The 21,701-nt window shown below is 40.6% G+C and overlaps 1 long non-coding RNA gene across 2 annotated transcripts in view; it reads right to left on the bottom strand.

Moving 5' to 3' along the window:
- LOC139765467 (uncharacterized) overlaps positions 1–21,701 on the bottom strand; it is a 58,365-nt gene that overhangs the window by 34,827 nt on the left and 1,837 nt on the right. The gene's annotated exons all lie outside the window — the stretch shown is intronic.

Here is a 21,701-nt window from a genome sequence, read left to right as displayed (position 1 = left end):
ATGCAAAGGTGAGTAATGTGGCAGTTGAGGGAATAATTGGTATACATGGGGTGTTCAGTGTTGTAAATGGAAATGGTGAAGAGCTTGTAGATTTATGTGCTGAAAAAGGACTGATGATTGGGAATACCTGGTTTAAAAAGCGAGATATACATAAGTATACTTATGTAAGTAGGAGAGATGGCCAGAGAGCGTTACTGGATTACGTGTTAATTGACAGGCGTGCGAAAGAGAGACTTTTGGATGTTAATGTGCTGAGAGGTGCAACTGGAGGGATGTCTGATCATTATCTTGTGGAGGCTAAGGTGAAGATTTGTATGGGTTTTCAGAAAAGAAAAGTGAATGTTGGGGTGAAGAGGGTGGTGAGAGTAAGTGAGCTTGGGAAGGAGACCTGTGTGAGGAAGTACCAGGAGAGACTGAGTACAGAATGGAAAAAGGTGAGAACAATGGAAGTAAGGGGAGTGGGGGAGGAATGGGATGTATTTAGGGAATCAGTGATGGATTGCGCAAAAGATGCTTGTGGCATGAGAAGAGTGGGAGGTGGGTTGATTAGAAAGGGTAGTGAATGGTGGGATGAAGAAGTAAGAGTATTAGTGAAAGAGAAGAGAGAGGCATTTGGACGATTTTTGCAGGGAAAAAATGAAATTGAGTGGGAGATGTATAAAAGAAAGAGACAGGAGGTCAAGAGAAAGGTGCAAGAGGTGAAAAAAAGGGCAAATGAGAGTTGGGGTGAGAGAGTATCATTAAATTTTAGGGAGAATAAAAAGATGTTCTGGAAGGAGGTAAATAAAGTGCGTAAGACAAGGGAGCAAATGGGAACTTCAGTGAATGGGGAGGTGATAACAAGTAGTGGTGATGTGAGAAGGAGATGGAGTGAGTATTTTGAAGGTTTGTTGAATGTGTTTGATGATAGAGTGGCAGATATAGGGTGTTTTGGTCGAGGTGGTGTGCAAAGTGAGAGGGTTAGGGAAAATGATTTGGTAAACAGAGAAGAGGTAGTGAAAGCTTTGCGGAAGATGAAAGCCGGCAAGGCAGCAGGTTTGGATGGTATTGCAGTGGAATTTATTAAAAAAGGGGGTGACTGTATTGTTGACTGGTTGGTAAGGTTATTTAATGTATGTATGACTCATGGTGAGGTGCCTGAGGATTGGCGGAATGCGTGCATAGTGCCATTGTACAAAGGCAAAGGGGATAAGAGTGAGTGCTCAAATTACAGAGGTATAAGTTTGTTGAGTATTCCTGGTAAATTATATGGGAGGGTATTGATTGAGAGGGTGAAGGCATGTACAGAGCATCAGATTGGGGAAGAGCAGTGTGGTTTCAGAAGTGGTAGAGGATGTGTGGATCAGGTGTTTCTTTGAAGAATGTATGTGAGAAATACTTAGAAAAGCAAATGGATTTGTATGTAGCATTTATGGATCTGGAGAAGGCATATGATAGAGTTGATAGAGATGCTCTGTGGAAGGTATTAAGAATATATGGTGTGGGAGGCAAGTTGTTAGGAGCAGTGAAAAGTTTTTATCGAGGATGTAAGGCATGTGTACGTGTAGGAAGAGAGGAAAGTGATTGGTTCTCAGTGAATGTAGGTTTGCGGCAGGGGTGTGTGATGTCTCCATGGTTGTTTAATTTGTTTATGGATGGGGTTGTTAGGGAGGTAAATGCAAGAGTTTTGGAAAGAGGGCAAGTATGAAGTCTGTTGGGGATGAGAGAGCTTGGGAAGTGAGTCAGTTGTTGTTTGCTGATGATACAGCGCTGGTGGCTGATTCATGTGAGAAACTGCAGAAGCTGGTGACTGAGTTTGGTAAAGTGTGTGGAAGAAGAAAGTTAAGAGTAAATGTGAATAAGAGCAAGGTTATTAGGTACAGTAGGGTTGAGGGTCAAGTCAATTGGGAGGTGAGTTTGAATTGAGAAGAACTGGAGGAAGTGAAGTGTTTCAGATATCTGGGAGTGGATCTGGCAGCGGATGGAACCATGGAAGCGGAAGTGGATCATAGGGTGGGGGAGGGGGCGAAAATTCTGGGGGCCTTGAAGAATGTGTGGAAGTCGAGAACATTATCTCGGAAAGCAAAAATGGGTATGTTTGAAGGAATAGTGGTTCCAACAATGTTGTATGGTTGCGAGGTGTGGGCTATGGATAGAGTTGTGCGCAGGAGGATGGATGTGCTGGAAATGAGATGTTTGAGGACAATGTGTGGTGTGAGGTGGTTTGATCGAGTGAGTAACGTAAGGGTAAGAGAGATGTGTGGAAATAAAAAGAGCGTGGTTGAGAGAGCAGAAGAGGGTGTTTTGAAGTGGTTTGGGCACATGGAGAGAATGAGTGAGGAAAGATTGACCAAGAGGATATATGTGTCGGAGGTGGAGGGAACGAGGAGAAGAGGGAGACCAAATTGGAGGTGGAAAGATGGAGTGAAAAAGATTTTGTGTGATCGGGGCCTGAACATGCAGGAGGGTGAAAGGAGGGCAAGGAATAGAGTGAATTGGAGCGATGTGGTATACCGGGGTTGACGTGCTGTCAGTGGATTGAATCAAGGCATGTGAAGCGTCTGGGGTAAACCATGGAAAGCTGTGTAGGTATGTATATTTGCGTGTGTGGACGTATGTATATACATGTGTATGGGGGGGGTTGGGCCATTCCTTTCGTCTGTTTCCTTGCGCTACCTCGCAAACGCGGGAGACAGCGACAAAGTATAATAAAATATAATATATATAATGTGTATATGTGTGGATGGGCCATCCTTCGTCTGTTTACTAACACTACCTCACTGATGTAGGAAATGGCGATCAAGTATAATATAATAAAATATATATACATATCATTATACTTAATCACTGTTTCCCACATCAACAAAGAAACGCCAGGAAACAGACGAAGAAAGGCCCATCCATTCATATACACATATATATATATATATACATACATGCACATACACATACATCTGCACATTAATATATACATGCACATACACAGATATATACTATATACACATGTACATATTCATACTTGCTTGTCTTCATCCACTCCTGGTGCCACCCTCCACAGGAAAGAGCATCACTGTCCCCAGCTTCAGTAAGGTAGTGCCAGTAAAACAGACAAAAAAGGCCACATTTATTTACACCCAGTCTCTAGCTGTTGTGTGTAATGCACCGAAACAGCAAGTCCCTATCCACATCCAGGCCACATGGCTTGGTTCAGTCAACTGACAGCACGCTGACCTTGGTATACCACATCGTTCCAATCCACTCTATTCCTAGCACCCTTCTTACCCTCCATCCTTCCACCTCCAATTTGGTCTCTTGCTTCTCCTTGTTCCCTCCACCTCTGACACACATATCCTCTTTGTCAATCTTTCCTCACTCATTCTCTCCATATGTCCAAATCATTTCAACACATCCTCTTCTGATCTCTCAACCACACACTTTTTATTTCCCCACATCTCTCTTACCCTTTCATTACTTACTAGATTAAACCACCTCACACCACATATTGTCCTCAAACATTTCATTTCCAACACATCCACCCTCCTCCGTACAACCCTATCTATAGCCCATGCCTCACAACCGTATAATACTGTTGGAACTAATATTCCTTCAAACATACCCATTTTTGCTCTTCGAGATAACATTCTCCCCTTCCACATATTCTTCATCACTTCCAGAACCTTTGCCCCCTCCCCCATCCTGTGACTCACTTCTGATTCCATGGTTCCATTTGCTGTTTTTTTTCTCCATTTAAACTTACATCCCAATCAACTTGTCTTTCAACCCTACTGAACATAATAACCATGTTCTTATTCACATTTACTCTCAACTTTCTCCTTTCACACATTTTTCCACCAGAGCTATATTATCGGTGATCAACCACTGACACTTCCCAGGCCCTCTCACCCCAAACAGAATGCATACTTGCCACTCTCTCCAAAACTCTTGCACTTACCTCCCTAACCACCCCATCCATAAACAAATTAAACAACCATGAGGACATCACACATCCTTGCCACAGACCAACCTTCACTGGGAACCAATCACTCTCCTCTCTTACTACTCGTACATATGCCTTACATCCTTGGTAAAAACTTTTCACTACTTCTAGCAGCTTACCTCCCACACCATATACTCTTAAGACCTTCCACAAAGCATCTCTATCAACCTTATCATATGCCTTCTCCAGATCCATAAATGCTATATACAAACCTATCTGTTTTTCTAAGTATTTCTCACACATTTTTTAAAGCAAACACCTCATAAACACATCCTTTACTACTTCTGAAACCACACTGTTCCTCTCCAATTTGACACTTTGTACATGTCTACACCCTCTCAATCAATACCCTCCCATACAATTTCCCAGGCATACTCAACAATCTTATACCTCTGTAGTTTGAACACTCACCTTTATCCCCTTTGCCTCTGTACAATGGCACTATGCATGCATTCTGCCAATCCTCAGGCACTTCATATTGATCCATACCTGAATATCCTTACTAACCAATCAATAACACAGTCACCCCCTTTCTAAATAAATTTTACTGCAATACCATCCAAACCTCCCACCTTGCTGGATTTCATCTTCCTCAAAGTTTTCACTACCTCTTCTCTCTTAACCAAACCTTTCTCTCTGACCCTGTCACTTCGCACACCACCTCGACCAAAACACCCACCCTACATCTGCCACTTTATCATCAAGCACATTCAACAAGCCTTCAAAATAATCATTCCATCTCCTTCTCTTCATCACTACTTGTTATTACTTCCCTTTTGCCCCCTTCACCGATGTTCTCGTTTGCTCTCTTGTCTTACACACGTTATTTACCTCCTTCCGTAGAGCGTTAATAGGATGGCCTTGATTAGGGCATCAGATGCCCGTGCTGTCTCAGGTAACATGAATGAAAAAAATTTGTTAAGAAGGGCAGCTGGTGGGATGTCTGATCACTATCTTGTGGAGGCGAAGGTGAAGAGTTGTAGAGGTTTTCAAAAAAGAGACTATTGAGAAGTGAGTGGTGATCACTTGCTTGGAAGGGAGACTTGCATGAAAGACTGAGTGCAGAATGGCAAATATTCAAGGTAACAGCAATGGCATGTGCAAGAGATGCATTTGGCATGAGAAAGGTGGGAGGAGGGCAGATTAGAAAGGGTAGTGAGTGATGGGATGAAGAAGTAAAGTTGCTAGTGAAAGAGAAAAGAATGGCATTTGGTCGGTACTTGCAAAGATGGAGTGCAAATGACTGGGACATGTATACGAGACAGCAGCAGGAAGTCAAGAGGAAGGTGCAGAGGGTTGAAAATAGCACAAATGTGAGTTGAGGTGAGATAGTATCATTCAACTCTAGGAAGAATAAAAAGATATTTTGAAATGAGGTAAACCCTGTGCAAAAGACAAAAGAACGAATGGAAACAGTGGTGAAAGAGGGAGGGGGAAGTGATAACAGGGGATGGAGTGAGGACGAGATGGAGTGAGTATTTTGAAGGACTGTTAAATCTGTTTGATTATAGAGTGGCAGATGTAGGGTGTTTTGATCAAGGTGACGTGCAAAGTGAAAGGGTTAGAGAGAAATGTTATGTGGAGAGAGAAGAGGTGGTGAAAGCTTTGCGGTAGATGAAGTCTGGCAAGATGGTGGAAGTGGATGGTGTTGCAGTTGAATTTCTTAAGAAAAAGGGTGACTGTGTTATTGACTGGTTGGTGAGGATATTCAATTTTGTATGGTTCAAAGTGAAGTGCCTGAGATTTGTCAGAATACATGTATGGTGCCACTATGTAAAGGCAAAGGTGATTAAGGAAAGTGTTCAAATTACAGTGGCATAAGTTTGTTGAGTATACCTGGAAAATTGTATGGGACGGTACTGATTGAGAGGGTGAAGGCATGTACAGAGCATCAGACTGGAGAGGAGCAGTGTGGTTTCAGAAATGGTTGAGGCTGTGTGGAATAAGTGTTTGCTTTGAAGAATGTGAGTGTGAAATATCTGGAAAAACAGATGGATTTGTAAGTGGCATTTATGGATCTGAGAAGTTTTTTCAAGGTTGTAAGGCATGTGTACGAGTAGGAAGAGAGGAGAGTCATTAGTGCCCAGTGAAGCTCGATCTGCGGCAGGGGTGTGTGATATCATCATGGTTAATTCATTTATAGACGATGGATGGGGTGGTGAGTAAAGTAAATGCAAGAGTTTTGGAGAGAAGGGCAAGCATGCAGTTTGTTGGAGATGAAAGGGTTTGGGAAATGAGTCTTCTGTTGTTCACCAATGATATAGCACTGGTGGCTGATTCAATAGTGTAAGTGAGAAACTGCAGCAGTTGGTGACTGAGTTTGGTGAGTTGAGAGTAAATGTCAAAACTGAGAGTATATGTCAATGAAAGCAAGGTTGTTAGGTTCAGTTGGGTTGAGGAACAAGTTAGTTGGGATGTAAGTCTGAATGGAGAAAGACTGGAGGAAGTAAAGTGCTTTAGATATATGGGAGTGGACTTGGCAGCAAATGGAACCACGTAAGTAGTGGATCATAGGATGAAAGAGGGGGTGAAGCGATGAAGAATGTGTGGAAAGAGAGTATGTTAGGGAGCAAAAATGGGTATGTTTTAAGGAACAGTAGTTCCAACAATATTTATGGTTGCGAGGCATAGGATATACATAGGGTTGTGTGGAGGAGAACAACATGGGCCTGATTGGCCCATGAACGGGCTGTGGTAAAGAAGAAAAAGAAGAGTTAAACTTGGCAAAAAAATGTAATTCCGCTCAGCAGTTTTTAAGCTATCACCAACTCCCCAATGCTGCACATTAGCCTTGTGCTGTCACTGTTACCAGTGTCATTTATAGTTGATCTCTGGCGTTTTTTCAGAGTATACCAGAATTTATTACATACTTGTCTAAATGACTTTTGAATGTATTTATAGTCTTAGCATTCACTATATGTGACAGTAACTTAATCCAGTGTTCAACACACCTATAGGAAAAGAAACTTTTTCCCATATCCTTACCACATCTTTTAGCTTGAGTTTTATTCCATTTGTCCTGGTAACCAATTTTCTTGTATTTTGAAAAGATGTTCATGATTTAATTTATCAAACTTGTTCAAATTTTGAACACATGGATTAAGTAGCCATGAAGTTACATTTTCTAAGAGAGAAAAGATCCAATCGTTTTAGCTTCTCTTTGTATGCCAGATTTCTAAGAGATAGGATCAATTTTGTTGTGCATCTTTGTACTTGCTCTAATTTTTCCTCATCTTTTATATAGGTTAGGGACCAAAACTGGACTGCATATTCAAGGTGTGGTCTTACTTTTTCTTTTTCTCTTTCATACTATTCGCCATTTCCCGCATTAGCGAGGTAGCGTTGAGAACAGAGGACTGGGCCCTTGAGGGAATATCCTCACCTGGGCCCCTTCTCTGTTCCCTCTTTTGGAAAAAAAAAAAAAAAAAAAAAAAAAAGTGAGAGGGGAGGATTTCCAGCCCCCCGCTCCCTCCCCTTTTAGTCGCCTTCTACGACACGCAGGGAATACGTGGGAAGTATTCTTTCTCCCCTAATGAATTATAAAGTGTGAGAATTGTTTCTGGTGTCTTGTAATCTATGTTCCTGGCTATGAAACAAAACACTGTTTAGTGTACTTCAGACTGTTGCTAGTAACAACTTCATTTACTTCAGTACTTCAGATTGTTGCTAATAACAACTTCATTTACTTTAGTTAAAGTTTCTTAAAAACTGTAGTTGTTAACATATATTCATGTCTCCAAAGCACATAACTTTACAAGTGTACATTAAACTTCATTTGACATCTGTCTGACCACTCTGCTAGTAAATTAAGATCTCTTTGAATCATTTCGCACCTGTTTATAGCTCTATCTCCTAGTTTAGTTTATCAGCAAATTTGGAGATCTTAGATATGAGACTGAGTTCTATGTCATTAATGTATATTATGAAAAGAATTGGGCCCAGGACTGACCCCTGTGGCACCCCACCCGTTACGTCTAGCCATTCTGAGGCTTCACCGTTTAATACTATATGCAGCTTTCTTCCAGTGAGCCAGTTTCTGAGCCATGTACTTATAAAGATCCTTTTGGAAATCTAAATATACTACATCAGGTGGTACTTTTTCATCCCAGTTCTGATAAATAACAATAAAAAATTCCAGCAAATTTGTCAGGCAGGATCTTCTATTGCAGAAACTGTGTTGGTTGTCTGATATAATTTTGTGATTTAGAAATGTGAAAATCTTATCTCATATTTTTTCCATCATTTTACCTAACACTGACATAAGGCTAATTGGATGGTAGTTCAAGGCACACTCTTTGTCTCCATTTTCATATATAGGAGTAACATTTGCTTGTTTCCAGTCAGTTGGCACCTGACTATCCAATATAGATTTGTTGAATATTTTTGTTATGGGGTATATCAGCTGTCTCCTGACCTCTTTTAAAAATTTTGAAGCTAACTTATCTGGGCTGTTGGATTTGTTAGGATTTAATTGGCAACAGGTATTTCAGTATTTCTGAGCTTTTTATTTCTCTAACCTTCAACTCTTCTTCATCAGATCCTTGAAACATTTTCATTCGTTGGAGTATTCAAGAAGTTCCTTAAATCGAGAATATGTTTAATTTGAATATGGAGTTAAAGGATTAATTCATTATGGTAGCCATTTTCTTGTCATCAGTAGTTAGTGTGTCATGTTTATTTCATAATGGTCTAATTCCTTCTTTTACTGTATTCCTTTTGTCTTACATATTTGAAGAATTCCTCATGATTATTCTTAACTTTCAAGGAAATTATTTTCCTTCCTCACATTTACTACTATCTTATGACCTTCTTACACTGTCTTTGGATTTTGATTCATTCCTGCCAATTTTCAACAGTTCTCATTGATTTAAATTTCTTACATGGTTTCTTCTTCTGGTAAATTAGTCCTAATCATCCATGATGGTTTTGAAATATTGCAAGTTCTCTTTGTAATTCATGGTATATGGTGTGGGAGGTAAGTTGTTAAAAGCAGTGAAAAGTTTTCACCAAGGATGTAAGGCATGTGTACAAGTAGGAAGAGAGGAAAGTGATTGGTTCCCAGGGAATGTTGGTTTGCGGGAGGGGTGCATGATGTCTCCATGGTTGTTTAATTTGTTTATGGATGGAGTGGTTAAAAAGGTGAATGCAGGAGTTTTGGAGAGAGGGGCAAGTATGCAGTCTGTTGTGGATGAGAGGGTTTGGGAAGTAAGTCAGTTGTTGTTTGCTGATAACAGAGCGCTGGTGGATGATACAGGTGAGAAACTGCAGAGGTTGATGACTGAGTTTGGTAAAGTGTGTGAAAGAAGAAAGTTGAGAGTAAATGTGAATAAGAGGAAGATTATTAGATTCAGTAAGGTTGAGGGACAAGTTAATTGTATGGTAAGTCTGAAGGGAGAAAAACTGGAGGAAATGAAGTGTTTTAGATATCTGGGAGTGGACTTAGTAGTGGATGGAACCATGGAGGTTGAAGTGGGTCACAGGGTGGGGGGGGGGAGCAAAGGTTTTGGGAGTGTTGAACAATGTGTGGAAGGTGATAACATTATCTCAGAGGAATAGTGGTTCCAACAATGTTATACGGTTGCAAGGCATGGGCTATAGTTAAAGTTGTGCGGAGGAGGGTGGATGTGTTGGAAATGAAATGTTTGAGGGCAATACATTGTGTGAGGTGCCTTGATTGAGTAAGTAATGAAAGGGTAAGAGGGATTTGTGGTAATAAAAAGAGTGTTGTTGAGAGAGCAAAAGAAGGTATCTTGAAATGGTTTGGACATATGGAGAGAATGAGTGAGGAAAGATTTATAAAGAGGATATATGTGTCAGAGGTGGAGGGAAGAAGGAGAAGCAGGAGACCAAATTGGTGGTGGAAGGATGGCGTGAAAAAGATTCTGAGTGGTTGGGGCCTGAATATACAGGAGGGTGAAAGGTGTGGAAAGAATAGAGTGAATTGCAACGATGTGGTATATCGGGGTCGATGTGCTGTCAATGGATTGAACCAGGGCATGTGAAGCACCTGGAGTAAACCATGGAAAGGTCTGTAGGGCCTGGATGTGGAAAGGGAGCTGTGGTTTCGGTGCACTACACATGACAGCTAGAGGCTGAGTGTGAACAAATGTGGCCTTTTTTGTCTGTTCCTAGTGCCACCTCGATGGAGGGGGAATGCTATTTCGTGTGTGGTGGGGTGGTGACGGGAATGGTTGAAGGCAGCAAGTATGGATATGTACAAGTGTATATATGTACATGTCTGTGTATGTATTTGTATGTATGGGAGACAGCAGTTAAGTATAATAAATATATAAAATATGTTTACTTTCAATCTCAAGTAGTGTGTTTTTAAAATTATTCTACTTTTCCTCGACTGTGTGAATGTCAAGAAGTTTTGTCCACTTGGTACTGCAAATCATGTCTAATGTTTTCAAAATTTGCTCACCTATAATCTGGGACTAAAAGTTTGTTGTCATTTATTTCATAATCTAAACTTTCTCTAATCCAATCAAACTGTGATTGCTATTTGACAAACTCTCACCTACTTTGCAAGAGTTGATTAAGTTTGTGTCACTGGTGAAGGGAAAATCAAGAATATTTTACTTCTAGTTGATTTTTTAACTACCTGGTTTAGAAAAGTATCTTCAATCAGTTCCCTTAATCTCGTTCCCTCTTGGTCACCTGTTAACGTGTTCCAGTGTATGTTTGGAATGTTAAAGTCTCCTACTATTATACCCTCATTACTGTTTACTATAGTTTTGATTTCATTTTATAGCATCTTATCAAAGTCTTTTGCTTAAGAGGTCTGTGAGTAACACAGACTTAGTTTACTTTTGAACTTAATGGTGATGTCAATATAACGAGAGTCGTAAGTGAGTGTGTCTACTTTACTAATCTAAACCACACTTAGACTGTTATCAACAAAGATCAAAACTCCATCACCTATCCTGTATAAGTGGTCTTTCATAAATAGTGTGTATCTAGGTATTGCTAATTTGGCGAATAAGTGTTTATTCTCAGAGTTTACCCATGTTTCTGAGATCGCAATAATGTTCGGTTTTTCAGTAACAGCACAGGATACAAATTCATCACATTTCATAAAGATGCTCCAGGCATATGAGTTTATCAAATTTATTCTCCTAGGAGTTGATTTCTGGACTGAATTTGCCTGTTTTCTTACTGATGGTATGTGTGTTTGTATTATCACTGTTAATGTCTGTGTGTGCAGTAGCGAAAGAAAGACGGTTCTCCATCTTTTTGGGTTCACTGCCTTACCCTGACCCTCCCCGTACTGGACCTTGACAGACTTGTTCCCAAAAGTTACCTGAGAAATGATCTGTAGCCATACTAACTCACTACTTATACTGCCTGAGTTGTCCCCAGCTGACTCTACCTGACCATTCTTTGCAAATTCCTCTGCCTGTGAGGTTACCGCTACTCCCAGAGGATCCCTACCATCAAGGTCCATCCTTTACCCCTACCTAGGATAGATGTGTCAGAAAAGGAAGGAACAAGGAAAAGCGGAAGACCAAACTGGAGATGGAGGGATGGAGTGAAAAAGATTTTGAGCAAGCTGGGCCTGAACATGCAGGAAGGTGAAAGGCGTGAATTAGAATGATGTGGTATACAGGGATAAACATCCTGTCAGTGGACTGAACCAAGCCATGTAAAATGTCTGGAGGAAACCATAGAAAGGTCTGTGGATAGGAAGTTGAGTATTCCTGGTAAATTATATGGGAGGGTATTGATTGAGAGGGTGAAGGCATGTACAGAGCATCAGATTGGGGAAGAGCAGTGTGGTTTCAGAAGTGGTCGAGGATGTGTGGATCAGGTGTTTGCTTTGAAGAATGTATGTGAGAAATACTTAGAAAAGCAAATGGATTTGTATGTAGCATTTATGGATCTGGAGAAGGCATATGATAGAGTTGATAGAGATGCTCTGTGGAAGGTATTAAAAATGTATGGTGTGGGAGGCAAGTTGTTAGAAGCAGTGAAAAGTTTTTATCGAGGATGTAAGGCATGTGTACGTGTAGGAAGAGAGGAAAGTGATTGGTTCTCAGTGAATGTAGGTTTGCGGCAGGGGTGTGTGATGTCTCCATGGTTGTTTAATTTGTTTATTGATGGGGTTGTTAGGGAGGTGAATGCAAGAGTTTTGGAAAGAGGGGCAAGTATGAAGTCTGTTGTGAATGAGAGAGCTTGGGAAGTGAGTCAGTTGTTGTTCGCTGATGATACAGCGCTGGTGGCTAATTCATGTGAGAAACTGCAGAAGCTGGTGACTGAGTTTGGTAAAGTGTGTACAAGAAGAAAGTTAAGAGTAAATGTGAATAAGAGCAAGGTTATTAGGTACAGTAGAGTTGAGGGTCAAGTCAATTGGGAGGTAGGTTTGAATGGAGAAATACTGGAGGAAGTAAAGTGTTTTAGATATCTGGGAGTGGATCTGGCAGCGGATGGAAACATGGAAGCGGAAGTGGATCATAGGGTGGGGGAGGGGGCGAAAATCCTGGGAGCCTTGAAGAATGTGTGGAAGTCGAGAACATTATCTCGGAAAGCAAAAATGGGTATGTTTGAAGGAATAGTGGTTCCAACAATGTTGTATGGTTGCAAGGCGTGGGCTATGGATAGAGTTGTGCGCAGGAGGATGGATGTGCTGGAAATGAGATGTTTGAGGACAATGTGTGGTGTGAGGTGGTTTGATCGAGTAAGTAATGTAAGGGTAAGAGAGATGTGTGGAAATAAAAAGAGCGTGGTTGAGAGAGCAGAAGAGGGTGTTTTGAAATGGTTTGGGCACACGGAGAGAATGAGTGAGGAAAGATTGACCAAGAGGATATATGTGTCGGAGGTGGAGGGAACGAGGAGAAGTGGGAGACCAAATTGGAGGTGGAAAGATGGAGTGAAAAAGATTTTGTGTGATCAGGGCCTGAACATGCAGGAGGGTGAAAGGAGGGCAAGGAATAGAGTGAATTGGATCGATGTGGTATACCGGGGTTGACGTGCTGTCAATGGATTGAATCAGGGCATGTGAAGCGTCTGGGGTAAACCATGGAAAGCTGTGTAGGTATGTATATTTGCGTGTGTGGACGTATGTATATACATGTGTATGGGGGTGGGTTGGGCCATTTCTTTCGTCTGTTTCCTTGCGCTACCTCGCAAACGCGGGAGACAGCGACAAAGCAAAAAAAAAAATATATATATATATATATATATATATATATATATATATATATATATATATATATATTTTCTTTCTTTCATACTATTCGCCATTTCCCGCATTAGCGAGGTAGCGTTGAGAACAGAGGACTGGGCCCTTGAGGGAATATCCTCACCTGGGCCCCTTCTCTGTTCCCTCTTTTGGAAAAAAAAAAAGTGAGAGGGGAGGATTTCCAGCCCCCCGCTCCCTCCCCTTTTAGTCGCCTTCTCCGACACGCAGGGAATACGTGGGAAGTATTCTTTCTCCCCTATCCCCAGGGATAATATATATATATATATATATATATATATATATATATATATATATATATATATATATATATATATATATATATTTTTTTTTTTTTTTTTTTATACTTTGTCGCTGTCTCCCGCGTTTGCGAGGTAGCGCAAGGAAACAGACGAAAGAAATGGTCCAACCCCCCCCCCCATACACATGTATATACATACGTCCACACACGCAAATATACATACCTACACAGCTTTCCATGGTTTACCCCAGACGCTTCACATGCCTTGATTCAATCCACTGACAGCACGTCAGCCCCGGTATACCACATCGCTCCAATTCACTCTATTCCTTGCCCTCCTTTCACCCTCCTGCATGTTCAGGCCCCGATCACACAAAATCTTTTTCACTCCATCTTTCCACCTCCAATTTAGTCTCCCTCTTCTCCTTGTTCCCTCCACCTCCGACACATATATCCTCTTGGTCAATCTTTCCTCACTCATCCTCTCCATGTGCCCAAACCACTTCAAAACACCCTCTTCTGCTCTCTCAACCACGCTCTTTTTATTTCCACACATCTCTCTTACCCTTACGTTACTCACTCGATCAAACCACCTCACACCACACATTGTCCTCAAACATCTCATTTCCAGCACATCCATCCTCCTGCGCACAACTCTATCCATAGCCCACGCCTCGCAACCATACAACATTGTTGGCACCACTATTCCTTCAAACATACCCATTTTTGCTTTCCGAGATAATGTTCTCGACTTCCACACATTCTTCAAGGCCCCCAGAATTTTCGCCCCCTCCCCCACCCTATGATCCACTTCCGCTTCCATGGTTCCATCCGCTGCCAGATCCACTCCCAGATATCTAAAACACTTCACTTCCTCCAGTTTTTCTCCATTCAAACTCACCTCCCAATTGACTTGACCCTCAACCCTACTGTACCTAATAACCTTGCTCTTATTCACATTTACTCTTAACTTTCTTCTTTCACACACTTTACCAAACTCAGTCACCAGCTTCTGCAGTTTCTCACATGGATCAGCCACCAGTGCTGTATCATCAGCGAACAACAACTGACTCACTTCCCAAGCTCTCTCATTCACAACAGACTTCATTCTTGCCCCTCTTTCCAAAACTCTTGCATTCACCTCCCTAACAACCCCATCCATAAACAAATTAAAGAACCATGGAGATATCACACACCCCTGCCGCAAACCTACATTCACTGAGAACCAATCGCTTTCCTCTCTTCCTACACGTACACATGCCTTACATCCTCGATAAAAACTTTTCACTGCTTCTAAGAACTTGCCACCCACACCATATATTCTTAATACCTTCCACAGTGCATCTCTATTTACTCTATCATATGCCTTCTCCAGATCCATAAATGCTACATACAAATCCATTTGCTTTTCTAAGTATTTCTCACATACATACATATATATATATATATATATATATATATATATATATGTCTGTGTGTGTATATATATATGTATACATTTAGATGTATAGGTATGTATATTTGCATGTGTGAACGTGTATCTATATACGTGTGTATGTGGGTGGGTTGGGCCATTCTTTCAACTGTTCTTTCAACAACCATGGAGACATCACACACCCCTGTTGCAAACCTACATTCACTGAGAACCAATCACTTTCCTCTCTTCCTACATGTACACATGCCTTACATCCTCGATAAAAGCTTTTCACTGCTTCTAACAACTTGCCTCCCACACCAAATATTCTTAATACCTTCCACAGAGCATCTCTATCAACTCTATCATATGCCTTTTCCAGATCCATAAATGCTACATACAAATCCTTTTGCTTTTCTAAGTATTTCTCACATACATTCTTCAAAGCAAACACCTGATCCACACATCCTCTACCACTTCTGAAACCACACTGCTCTACCCCAATCTGATGCTCTGTACATGCCTTCACCCTCTCAATCAATACCCTCCCATATAATTTACCAGGAATACTCGACAAACTTATACCTCTGTAATTTGAGCACTCACTCTTATCCCCTTTGCCTTTGTACAATGGCATTATGCAAGCATTCCACCAATCCTCAGGCACCTCACCATGAGTCATACATACATTAAATAACCTTACCAACCAGTCAACAAGACAGTCACCCCCTTTTTTAATAAATTCCACCGCAATTCCATCCGAACCCACTGCCTTGCCGGCTTTCATCTTCCGCAAAGCTTTTACTACCTCTTCTCAGTTTACCAAATCATTTTCCCTAACCCTCTCACTTTGCACACCACCTCGACCAAAACACCCTATATCTGCCACTCTATCATCAAACACATTCAACAAACCTTCAAAATACACTCTCCATCTCCTCACATCACCACTACTTGTTATCACCTCCCCATTTCCCCCTTCACTGAAGTTCCCATTTGTTCCCTTGTCTTAAGCACTTTTTGTTTGCTTTGAAGAACGTATGTAAGAAATACTTAGAAAAGCAGATGGTTTTGTATGTAGCATTTATGGATCTGGAGAAGGCATATAATAGGGTGGATAGAAATGCTATGTAGAAGGTTTTAAGAGTATATGGTGTGGGAGGTAAGTTGCTAGAAGTAGAGAAAAGTTTTTACCAAGGATGTAAAGCATGTGTACGAGTAGGAAGAGAGGAAAGTGATTGGTTCCCAGTGAACATTGGTTTGTGGCAAGTTTCTGTGATGTCTCATGGTTGTTTGATATGTTTATGGATGGGGGGGTTAGGGAGGTAAATGCAAGAGTTTAGGAAAGAGGGGCAAGTATGCAGTCTTTTGTGGATGAGAGGGCTTGGGAAGTGAGTCAGTTATTGTTCGCTGATGACACAGCACTGGTGGCTGATTCAGCTGAGAAACTGCATAATTTGGTTACTGAGTTTGGTAAAGTGTGTGAAAGAAGAAAGTTGAAAGTAAATAGGAATAAGAGCAAGGTTATTGGGTTCAGTAGGACTGAGGGACAATTTAATTGGGAGGTAAGTCTGAATGGAGAAAAACTGGAGGAAGTGAAGTGTTTTAGATATCTGGGAGTGTACTTAGCAGCGGATGGAACCATGGAAGCTGAAGTGCGTCACAGGGTGGGGGATGGAGCAAAGTTTCTGGGAGCGTTGAAGAATGTGTTGAAGGCGAGAATGTTGCCTTGGGGAGCAAAAATGGGTATGTTTGAAGGAACAGTGGTTCCAACAATGTTATATGGTTGTGAGGCATGGGCTATAGATAGGGTTGTGCAAAGAAGGGTGTATGTGTTAGAAATGAAATGTTTGAAGACATTATGTGGTGTGAGGTGGCTTGATCAAGTAAGTAATGAAAGGGTAAGAGAGTTGTGTGGAAATAACAAATTGTGGTTGAGAGAGCAGAAGAGGATGTGTTGAAATGGTTTGGACACATGGAAAGAATGAGTAAGGAGATATTGACAAAGAGGATATATGTGTCAGAGGTGGAAGGAAGAAGGAGAAGCAGGAGACCAAATTGGAGGTGGAAGGATGGAGTGAAAAAAATTTTGCGCAATCAGGGCCTGAACATACAGGAGGGTGAAAGGCGTGCTAGGAATAGAGTGAACTGGAATGATGTGGTATACTGGGGTTGACATGCTGTCAATGGATTGAACTAGGGTACATGAAGCATCTGGGGTATACAATGGAAAGCTGTGTAGGTATGTATATTTGCGTGTGTGGACGTATGTATATACATGTGTATGGGGGTGGGTTGGGCCATTCTTTCAACTGTTCTTTCAACAACCATGGAGACATCACACACCCCTGTTGCAAACCTACATTCACTGAGAACCAATCGCTTTCCTCTCTTCCTACATGTACACATGCCTTACATCCTCGATAAAAACTTTTCACTGCTTCTAACAACTTGCCTCCCACACCATATATTCTTAATACCTTCCACAGAGCATCTCTATCAACTCTATCATATGCCTTCTCCAGATCCATAAATGCTACATACAAATCCATTTGCTTTTCTAAGTATTTCTCACATACATTCTTCAAAGCAAACACCTGATCCACACATCCTCTACCACTTCTGAAACCACACTGCTCTTCCCCAATCTGATGCTCTGTACATGCCTTACATCCTCGATAAAAACTTTTCACTGCTTCTAACAACTTGCCTCCCACACCATATATTCTTAATACCTTCCACAGAGCATCTCTATCTACTCTATCATATGCCTTCTCCAGATCCATAAATGCTACATACAAATCCATTTGCTTTTCTAAGTATTTCTCACATACATTCTTCAAAGCAAACACCTGATCCACACATCCTCTACCACTTCTGAAACCACACTGCTCTTCCCCAATCTGATGCTCTGTACATGCCTTACATCCTCGATAAAAACTTTTCACTGCTTCTAACAACTTGCCTCCCACACCATATATTCTTAATACCTTCCACAGAGCATCTCTATCAACTCTATCATATGCCTTTTCCAGATCCATAAATGCTACATACAAATCCTTTTGCTTTTCTAAGTATTTCTCACATACATACATATATATATATATAATATATATATATATATATTATATATATATATATGTATACATTTAGATGTATAGGTATGTATATTTGCGTGTGTGGACGTATGTATATACATGTGTATGGGGGTGGGTTGGGCCATTCTTTCAACTGTTCTTTCAACAACCATGGAGACATCACACACCCCTGCCGCAAACCTACATTCACTGAGAACCAATCACTTTCCTCTCTTCCTACACGTACACATGCCTTACATCCTCGATAAAAACTTTTCACTGCTTCTAACAGCTTTCCTCCCACACCATATATTCTTAATACCTTCCACAGAGCATCTCTATCAACTCTATCATATGCCTTCTCCAGATCCATAAATGCTACATACAAATCCATTTGCTTTTCTAAGTATTTCTCACATACATACATATATATATATATATGTATACATTTAGATGTGTAGGTATGTATATTTGCGTGTGTGGACGTATGTATTTACATGTGTATGGGGGGGTTGGGCCATTTCTTTCGTCTGTTTCCTTGCGCTACCTCACAAACGTGGGAGACAGCGACAAAGTATAATAAAAAATATAAATAAAGAGAGTTTTTACTGAAGGCTAATGCTAATAGTGACTTTTCTTTCAGGGTTAATACATGGTTTTGACAGATTAAAGATAACACCATTAGGATTCATTGGTGTCAACATGTCATTAGTTTCCAGGTTCCTTAATTTGTTTTGTTGCCTGTGATAGCCTTGAATTTACCTTTCCTGAAGAGTAATCCAAGGTCTTCAGCAAACAAATTTATAATGGTGAAGAGGACTATCTCTAGTGGAAACTGACAGAAACCCACTGACTATGTCTCCTTTAAATATGTTGGTATCTCAGTCCCGGTACTGCAGCTGGTATGTAAAAAATATACTGACAATGTTTACGATAGAACTCCTAGAGTTTTTAGAGGGTATAATTCTGGTTATAATTCAAATATCAGATTTGTTAAAATTATCAATTTGGCTTATACTAGGTCTTAAATAGATTCACCTGTCTTAGTCCTGCATAACAACAAAAATGCAAAAGCAGCCTTAAGGCTGCCTGGAGACCACTAAAGTACTCTACATTCAGAAAGAACTTGGAATAACCAGGATTGAGAACAGAATAGTTGAAATCAATCTTAGGTATGAAGCTATTATGCAGTGATTCAGGTAATTTTGTCTCTAAAAAACGGTTAGAATATATATGCCACAGAACAAGTGACTTCAAATGGATTCAAACAACAGCCAACCACATTATAATGTTTGAAGTATTCAATTTGTAAAATATTAGGAAGCAGCAAATAACTCCCTTTGACATCACATTACCTATTTATCCACCTAACCAATTACAATTTTCACCACTCAACACAACCAAAACCAGTGTTGTTGAACATACAAAAACTTCAGACTGAAAGTAATGTCTTAGTTCATCAATGCTGATGGTTTTCTCAACTGTAGGAAGGCAGATAGTGCTGCCATTGTGATCCAGCCCAATGGTAATGTATCAAACAAAAATGTTAGAATAAATAATTGGGCAGCTATCCTGTTGTCCACCATACTCATTGCTCTTGAGCCTATAGAAATCACTGCCACAGACAGTGTACTTATCTCTCAAGTCTTTAGCCTTGTTAACTGCCCTTTAAACCCTGAGACCAGAGTGTAACATTTTGATCTATGAGGCCAAACTGATATATAAATATTATTAATCAAACATTCATCAAATTTTCATGGATTCCCTCTCATATAGGCCTCCAGGAGCATGACAAAGTTATGTTCTTTTTCCAAACTTGCACTTAGTACAAGGAAGCTGTTGAAAAAGGACATTGGGTTATCAATCAGAAGTCTCAAAACTGTAATGAGAAGGGAACCAACAGACTTCTTTGAAGCAAATAGACAAATACAGATTAGGAACACATAGAAACAATTTTGTTTATGGATGGGGTTGTTAGGGAGGTGAATGCAATAGTTTTGGAAAGAGGGGCAAGTATGAAGTCTGTTGGGGATGAGAGAGCTTGGGAAGTGAGTCAGTTGCTGTTCGCTGATGATACAGCGCTAGTAGCTGATTCATGTGAGAAACTGCAGAAGCTGGTGACTGAGTTTGGTAAAGTGTGTGAAAGAAGAAAGTTAAGAGTAAATGTGAATAAGAGCAAGGTTATTAGGTACAGTAGGGTTGAAGGTCCAAGTCAATTGGGAGGTAAGTTTGAATGGAGAAAAACTGGAGGAAGTAAAGTGTTTTAGATATCTGGGAGTAGATCTGGCAGCGGATGGAACCATGGAAACGGAAGTGAATCATAGGGTGGGGGAGGGGGCGAAAATCCTGGGAGCCTTGAAGAATGTGTGGAAGTCGAGAACATTATCTCAGAAAGCAAAAATGGGTATGTTTGAAGGAATAGTGGTTCCAACAATGTTGTATGGTTGCAAGGCGTGGGCTATGGATAGAGTTGTGTGCAGGAGGATGGATGTGCTGGAAATGAGATGTTTGAGGACAATATGTGGTGTGAGGTGGTTTGATCAAGTAAGTAATGTAAGGGTAAGAGAGTTTGAGGACGATATGTGGTGTGAGGTGGTTTGATCGAGTAAGTAATGTACGGGTAAGAGAGATGTGTGGAAATAAAAAGAGCGTGGTTGAGAGAGCAGAAGAGGGTATTTTGAAATGGTTTGGGCACATGGAGAGAATGAGTGAGGAAAGATTGACAAAGAGGATATATGTGTCGGAGGTGGAGGGAATGAGAAGTGGAAGACTAAATTGGAGGTGGAAAGATGGAGTGAAAAAGATTTTGAGTGATCGGGGCCTGAACATGCAGGAGGGTGAAAGGCGGGCAAGGAATAGAGTGAATTGGATCGATGTGGTATACCGGGGTCGATGTGCTGTCAATGGATTGACTCAGGGCATGTGAAGCATCTGGGGTAAACCATGGAAAGTTCTGTGGGGCCTGAATGTGGAAAGGGAACTGTGGTTTCAGGCATTACTGCATGACAGCTAGAGACTGAGTGTGAACGAATGGGGCCTTTGTTGTCTTTTCCTATTGCTACCTCGCACACATGAGGGGGGAGGGGGATGTTATTCCATGTGTGGCGAGGTGGTGATGGGAATGAATAAAGGCAGACAGTGTGAATTGTGTGCATGTGTATATATGTATGTGTCTGTGTGTGTATATATATGTGTACATTGAGATGTATGGGTATGTATATTTGTGTGTGTGGACGTGTATGTATATACATATGTATGGGGGTGGGTTGGGCCATTTCTTTTGTCTGTTTCCTTGCGCTACCTCGCAAACCAAGAGACAGCGACAAAGCAAAATAATAATAATAATAAGAAACAATTTTCATCACCATGAAACAAATAAAGTAAAACATAGATCTGAAAAAAGTAATAAGATCAACAGATTACAAAATGTTGTAATTGCTGTACTAATGCTAGCCTATAAATATCATTGGCACTTTGGCCTCTCTGGAGATGTTAATCAAGTGAATCTTAAATTTTGCCTTTGAATATGAAAAATTAAAGCCTTTTAGGGATAGGTCCAAAACAAATTTTGCAAAACATGACATAGCACATTTCACTGATAACAAAATACCTGAAATTTTAAGAATGTATCCACTTTTTACATGTAATTGGTAAAACTTATCATTTAAAACTATTAGTTAAGGTAATGAACCAATTTTGTGAAATCTTTTTGTAATAAGTTTCTTCTCACTGGTGTCTGACTAAGACCCTTTGTGACCTCTGTAAGTAATTGTCAATAAAAGAAAGGTTATTAG

Source organism: Panulirus ornatus, chromosome 55 (assembly GCF_036320965.1).
Source record: "Panulirus ornatus isolate Po-2019 chromosome 55, ASM3632096v1, whole genome shotgun sequence".
Lineage (NCBI taxonomy): Eukaryota > Metazoa > Arthropoda > Malacostraca > Decapoda > Palinuridae > Panulirus > Panulirus ornatus.
Note: the sequence above shows the minus strand (reverse complement) of the source record. Positions and strands in the feature narration are given on the sequence as shown.